Genomic DNA, 7,518 nt, shown 5'->3' with positions numbered 1-7,518 from the left:
TGGTGGCAAATTTTGGTGCCCAGTGGATGTAATATGTGTAATAGCGGTAATAGGCTAGCGTTAATTGCTTGCTTATTTATTTCCTTATTGTCTTGTTTAGTTGTTTGCTTGTAGTCACTGCAGTTCTTTTTCTCCGTTTTTCTAGTGGCCACAATAGCCTATTTTTGGTAACTAGGCCAAAATAATCATGGCAACACACGGACTGTTGTAACCATGGGCCTCCTGCAGGCCGTATGATCCATGAGCCTTCTTCCGGCCGTAGGATCCATTGGCCTTCTATACGGGCCGTAGGATCCATTGGACTTCTATATGGGCCTTAGGGTCCATGGGCCTTCTACGGGCCATAGGGTCCATGGGCCTTCTACGGGCCGTAGCTCCATGGGCCTCATACGGGTCGTAGATCCATGGGCCTTCTACGGGGCGTATCATCATTTCGCCAATCATGGGCCATACTATTCGTGGACCATAACAGGCCGTTAATAGACCATATTTGATAACTCTATGAAAACAGCCCAACGGTTTTTTTACATGAAAACGGCCCAACATATTAACGGTCTGCAAACGGGCCGACTGTAACGACGGGCTGAATTTGGCCCAGAAGCAGAAAATGATAGTAACGGGCCATATGTAACCAAATGCTGCAAATGAGCCCAAGAATCAATGGGCCCTGAGAAGGACGAAAGATAACTTGGGCTAGAAACGGCCCGATAGAATAACGGGCCGTTAATAGGTATAAAGTGATACACTGTTCATTACGGGCCAGTTTCACCACGGGCCGTTAATGGGCCAAGAGTTACATAGGGCCTCATATGGGCCGAAAGCAGTCATGGGCCACACATGGGCCGGAAGTTAAAACGGGCTGGAATCATATTGGACGGCCCAGATGACGTTACTGGGCCTAATTCGGATAGGGCGTAAAGGGCCCTGGGTTAGCGGGTTGTAAATGGGCTATATGCGAACAGGCCGTTAACAGGCTTTCCGTGGGCCGGCCCGCCACCTTTTGACCAAGTCAAATGGGGCGGCCTTTTCACAGGAATGGGCCTCTGTTGGGTCGTGCCACGTGTCGCCATATCATAGGCCCCTTCAGTCCAATGAGCGGATGACATCTGTCCCAACGGTGAGCCGACACGTGTTTCCTCCAGCCAATGATGATTTTACACGTGGAAAATCCCCATTGGTCGGGGTTGTTAACGGGTTATCAGATCCAAAACCCGACCCGATAGATTAACCGCGTTCCGTTACGGTGGATGCCACGTGTTGGTCACCCTTGACGAACGCACTTCTGTGACGCGCGATTTATCGTCATGGAAGTGGACACTTCTACGACAGCACAGGTATGACTATCTTGATTCTGTCATAAAATCGTCATGGATGTACATGCATGACAAAAACGCGACCTACTGTGACAAACACGTATCATCACGGAAGTGTATTTTTTTGGTAGTGTCGGTTGTGTCTTCGCGAGGCAAGTTTGGCAAGGGTTGGGTGTGATCACCGGATGATGAGAGTTTGAGCCGCTCCACGATGAGACCCTAGGCGAATGGTGCATCAAGCAGGACCAAGATCCAAGAAATCTAAGGTCAACTAGGGCAAACTGCCTCCTCGGCATGTGGATCATTGGGAAGTAGCACAACGACATCCTATTTAATGGAGCTACCCCGTCACTCATGAAGACCATGGAACAGATCTGGGAGAAGGAAGGCTTTGGGCCAAGGTAGGGAAATTCAAAGGTGTGAACAAAGGTTTTGAAGAGTTGGGTAGCGTGTGGGTTGGCCAGGAGTAGTCCGTCTAGCGTGTAAGGTGGTGTTGGATGAAATCCTCAAGTAAATATTTGTAAACTGTGGATCGTTGGGAGTCTCTTCCCCCTCCTTCTGTAATGAATGATACGCACACTCGTGCGTATTCAAGAAAAAAGGTCCAAGGGCTTGTGCACTTCAACAAGACAATGGCGCTAGGTTGATTCAAGGCGACGTATGCATGGGAGCTTGAAGTGGACGGGCATGATAGTAGACTGGTCATCTACCATGGAGTCATGTTGAAGGTGAAGCTGGAGTCTGATGGAAGACTTAACTCGGCTGATGGAGAGGCTACGACATAAGTGCACGGAGAGTCGAAACCTGTTTCAGCAAAAAAACGAGGGGCATGTTATTTGGGTTGTGGCCAAGTAGTCTGAGGGATACGTGAAACATGGCATCGGTCGATGATGATTGGTGGTACTCTGTAGTGGGGGTTGAGGTGGTGTGATCTAGCTACGCGATATACTCGACCGGGACAATAGAGGATCGATGTGATAATAGCGACGGGGCGTGTAGTAAGCATGAGAGACAGAGACAGAGAATATAATTGAAGGTGGAGTCATGTGAAGTCAAGCAAGTAGCAGCCAAGCTCATAATTAATAGTTCAGGTCCAGGGTACAAGGAGATTCACGCATGGCGGATTCAAGATGGCGAGGTCATATTCATCAAGGTGAAGTGTCAAAATATGTATTAAAATTGGACTTGTAATTAGTTTTCGAGATCGACAGTAACAAATGATTGAACTCCCCTCTTTGCATTAGATAAAGTGCTCTATATAGCACTCGAATAGGCATTTACAAGGGGGTGTCGGTTCGGACGACAGAACCGACGCGATTGCAAAAAGCAACCGCCGTTACAAGCGGGGATTAATCCCTTAATTACTATGTTAATTAATCTTAACACTCCCGCTAATCCATGCTTGTCCAGGTAGCATCATCATCTTGAAAGAGTCTCCTCCAAAAACCCTGTGGGAAAAGGTGAGGAGAAAAGTGTTTGATATGTTCCTAAAACTCCTTCAAACCCAGTGAGAAAATAAGGAGAAAATGATGCAACATATAATGGTTATTATCTCTTTTAACTCTATACGAGAGAACTCATAGAGTTTGGAGAACAATAAATATGCCATATATACTTTCCTAAAAAACCGGTGGGGAAAACAGAAAGTATGACATATGATTTCATGTTGATATTACCTCATTAAAACCCTTTATGAAAACCTGTAAAGTAAACTCATGAAGGGAAAAAGAGTATAATGTGATGCTTTGAACATCAAGAATTCAGGAAGGTACTCCCCCTGCTTTTTGCAAATTCTAAAGCCATCACAAAACAATCCATGAATCTATCTCTGGAATGTAGAAGTTGGTAGATACTTGATGAACAAATCAGTAACATGATTTGAATTGCAAGATATGCAATATAGTGATATTGCTTATTATGTAACCGGTTTGCATCTGGGCAACACAAGCAACATTATCTTAGAGACAATGATTGGTGGATGTAGCCAGTAAGGTCTATTTCAAAGACTTTCATGGGATGGCTACCACACATAGCAGGAACACAAACCTTGTCTACGATCTTTCATAGTAGGGATCTGATCGATGTATCCAATGATATTGGTATCCAGATTTCTCTGAAAATGAAAGATTAGGACAAGATATTTGATGCATTGGAGATATCAAAAGATATTCTTGAGCCTCAACCAATTGTGTCTGGAGGGGAGTCCCGTGGGCCCCACGAGGGTGGAGGGTTCGCCTGCTACCTCTTGAGCACTGCGTTGTTTTTCCCTAGAAGAGGAAAGGGTGATGCAGCAAAGTAGCATACGTATTTCCCTTAGTTTTTGAGAACCAAGGTATCAATCCAGTAGGAGGCTACACGCAAGTCCCTCGTACCTACACAAATAAACAAGAACCTCGCAACCAATGCGATAAAGGGGTTGTTAATCCCTTCACGGCCACTTGCGAAAGTAAGATCTGATAGAGATAATAAGATAAGATAAATATTTTTGGTATTTTTATAATATAGATTGAAAAGTAAACATTGCAAAATAAATTAGATCGGAAACTTATATGATGGAAAATAGACCCGGGGGCCATAGGTTTCACTAGTGGCTTCTCTCAAGATAGCATAAGTATTACGGTGAGTGAACAAATTACTGTCGAGCAATTGATAGAAAAGTGCATAGTTATGAGAATATCTAGGCATGATCATGTATATAGGCATCAAGTCTGCGACAAGTAGACCGAAACGATTTTGCATCTACTACTATTACTCCACACATCGACCGCTATCCAGCATGCATCTAGAGTATTAAGTTCATAAGAATAGAGTAACACATTAGGCAAGATGACATGATGTAGAGGGATAAACTCAAGCAATATGATATAAACCCCATCTTTTTATCCTCGATGGAAACAATACAATACGTGCTTGTTGCCCCTGCTGTCACTCGGAAAGGACACCGCAAGATTGAACCCAGAGCTAAGCACTTCTCCCATTGCAAGAAAGATCAATCTAGCAGGCCAAACCAAACTGATAATTCGAAGAGACTTGCAAAGATAACCAATCATACATAAAAGAATTTAGAGGAGATTCAAATATTTCTCATAGATAAACTTGAACATAAACCCACAATTCATCGGATCTCGACAAACATGCCGCAAAGAGAGTTACATCGAATAGATCTCCAAGAAGATCGTGGAGAACGTTGTATTGAGATTCAAAGAGAGAGAAGAAGCCATCTAGCTAATAACTATGGACCCGAAGGTCTGTGGTAAACTACTCACAACTCATCGGAGAGGCTATGGTGTTGATGTAGAAGCCCTCTGTGATCGATTCCGCCTCTGGCAAAGCGCCAGAAAAGGCTCCAAGATGGGATCTCATGGGTACAGAAGGTTGCGGCGGTGGAAATAGGGTTGCGTGGTGCTCCTGGATGTTTTCTGGTACTTAGATATATATAGGCGAAGGAGGTCGGTCAGGGGAGCCACGAGGGGCCCACGAGGGTGGGAGGCGCGCCCACCACCCTAGGGCGCGCCCTCCTACCTCGTGGCCGCCTTTCTGCTTCTTGACGTCCACTCCAAGTCTCCTGGATTGCGTTTGTTCCAAAATGATCTCTCCTGAAGGTTTCGTTCCGTTTGGACTCCGTTTGATATTCCTTTTCTTCGAAACACTAAAATAGGCAAAAAAACAGCAATTTGGGCCGGGCCTCTGGTTAATAGGTTAGTCCCAAAAATTATATAAAAGTGTATAGTAAAGCCCATAAACATCCAAAACGGGTAATATAATAGCATGGAACAAACAAAAATTATAGATATGTTGGAGACGTATCAAGCATCCCCAAGCTTAATTCCTGCTCGTCCTCGAGTAGGTAAATGATAAAAACAGAATTTTTGATGTGGAATGCTACCTAGCATATTTCTTAATGTAATTTTCTTTATTGTGGCATGAATGTTCAGATCCAAATGATTCAGGATAAAAGTTCATATTGACATGAAAACAATAGTACTTCAAGCATACTAACAAAGCAATCATGTCTTCTCAAAATAACATGGCTAAGAAAGTTATCCCTACAAAATCATATAGTCTGGCTATGCTCTATCTTCATCACACAAAAATATTTAAATCATGCACAACCCCGATGACAAGCCAAGCAATGGTTTCATACTTTAGCATTCTCAAACTTTTTCAATCTTCATGCAATACATGAGCGTGAGCCATGAACATAGCGCTATATGAAGAATAGGATGGTGGTTGTGGAGAATACAAAAGGGGAGAAGATAGTCTCACATCAACTAGGCGTATCAATGGGCTATGGAGATGCCCATTAATAGATATCAATGTGATTGAGTAGGGATTGACATGCAATGGATGCACTAGAGCTATAAGTGTATGAAAGCTCAACAAAAGAAACTAAGTGGGTGTGCATCCAACTTGCTTGCTCACGAAGACCTAGGGCATTTTGAGGGAGCCCATCATTGGAATATACAAGCCAAGTTCTATAATGAAAAATTCCCACTAGTATATGAAAGTGACAACATAGGAGACTCTCTATCATGAAGATCATGGTGCTACTTTGAAGCACAAGTGTGGAAAAAGGATAGTAACATTGTCCCTTCTCTCTTTTTCTCTCATTTTTTTCTTTTTTTATTTTGGTGGGCTTCTTTGGCCTCTTTTTTTATTTGGGCTTCTTTGGCCTCTTTTATTTTTCATAAAGTTTGAAGTCTCATCCTGACTTGTGGGGGAATCATAGTCTCCATCATCCTTTCTCAATTGGTACAATGCTCTAATAATGAAGATCATCACACTTTTATTTACTTACAACTCAAGAATTACAACTCAGTACTTAGAACAAAATATGACTCTATGTGGATAACTCCGGCGGTGTACCGGGATATGCAATGAATCAAGAGTGACATGTATGAAAGAATTATAAAGGTGGCCTTGCCACAAATACGATGTCAACTACATGATCATGCAAAAGCAATATGACAATGATGGAGCGTGTCATAATAACCAGAACGATGGAGAGTTGCACGGCAATATATCTCGGAATGGCTATGGAAATGCCATAATAGGTAGGTATGGTGGCTGTTTTGAGGAAGGTATATGGTGGGTGTATGGTACCGGCAAAAGTTGCGTGACACAAGAGAGGCTAGCAACAATGGTGGAAGGGTGAGAGCGCGTATAATCCATGGACTCAACATTAGTCATAAAGAACCCATATACTTATTGAAAAAATCTACAAGTTATCAAAACAAAGTGCTACGCGCATGCTCCTAGGGGGATAGATTGGTAGGAAAAGACCATCGCTAGTCGCCGACCGCCACTCATAAGGAAGACAATCAAAAAATAAATCATGCTCCAACTTCATCACATAACGGTTCACCATACGTGCATGCTATGGGAACCACAAACTTCAACACAAGTATTACTCAAATTCACGACAACCCAACTAGCATGACTCTATCATTACCATCCTCATATCTCAAAACAATCATCAAGCATCAAATTGATCATAGCGTTCAATGCACTTTATATGATAGTTTTTATTATACCCAACTTGGATGCCCATCATATTAGGACCAATTTTATAGCCAAAGCAAATACCATGCTGTTCTAAAAGACTCTCAAAATAATATAAGTGAAGCATGAGATATCAATAATTTCTACAAAATAAAACCAGTGCCGTGCTCTAAAAAGATATAAGTGAAGCACTAGAGCAAAATTATCTAGCTCAAAAGATATAAGTGAAGCACATAGAGTATTCTAATAAATTCCGAACCGTGTGTGTCTCTCCCAAAAGGTGTGTACATCAAGGATGATTATGGTAAACTAAAAAGCAAATACTCATATCATACAAGACGCTCCAAGCAAAACACATATCATGTGGTGAATAAAAATATAGCTCCAAGTAAAGTTACCGATAGACGAAGACGAAAGAGAGGATGCCTTCCGGGGCATCCCCAAGCTTAGGCTTTTGGTTGTCCTTGAATTACCTTGGGGTGACATGGGCATCCTCAAGCTTAGGCTCTTGCCACTCCTTATTCCATTGTCCATCAAATCTTTACACAAAACTTGAAAACTTCACGATACAAAACTCAACAGGAAATCTCATAAGCTCCGTTAGTGCAAGAAAGCAAACCACCACTTTAAGGTACTGTAATGAACTCATTATTTATTTATATTGGTGTTAAACCTACTGTATTCCAACTTCTCTATGGTTCAT

The sequence above is a fragment of the Triticum dicoccoides genome, chromosome 2B (genome assembly GCF_002162155.2).
Source record: "Triticum dicoccoides isolate Atlit2015 ecotype Zavitan chromosome 2B, WEW_v2.0, whole genome shotgun sequence".
In the NCBI taxonomy this organism is placed as follows: Eukaryota; Viridiplantae; Streptophyta; class Magnoliopsida; order Poales; family Poaceae; genus Triticum; species Triticum dicoccoides.
This window is presented reverse-complemented; position numbering follows the sequence as displayed.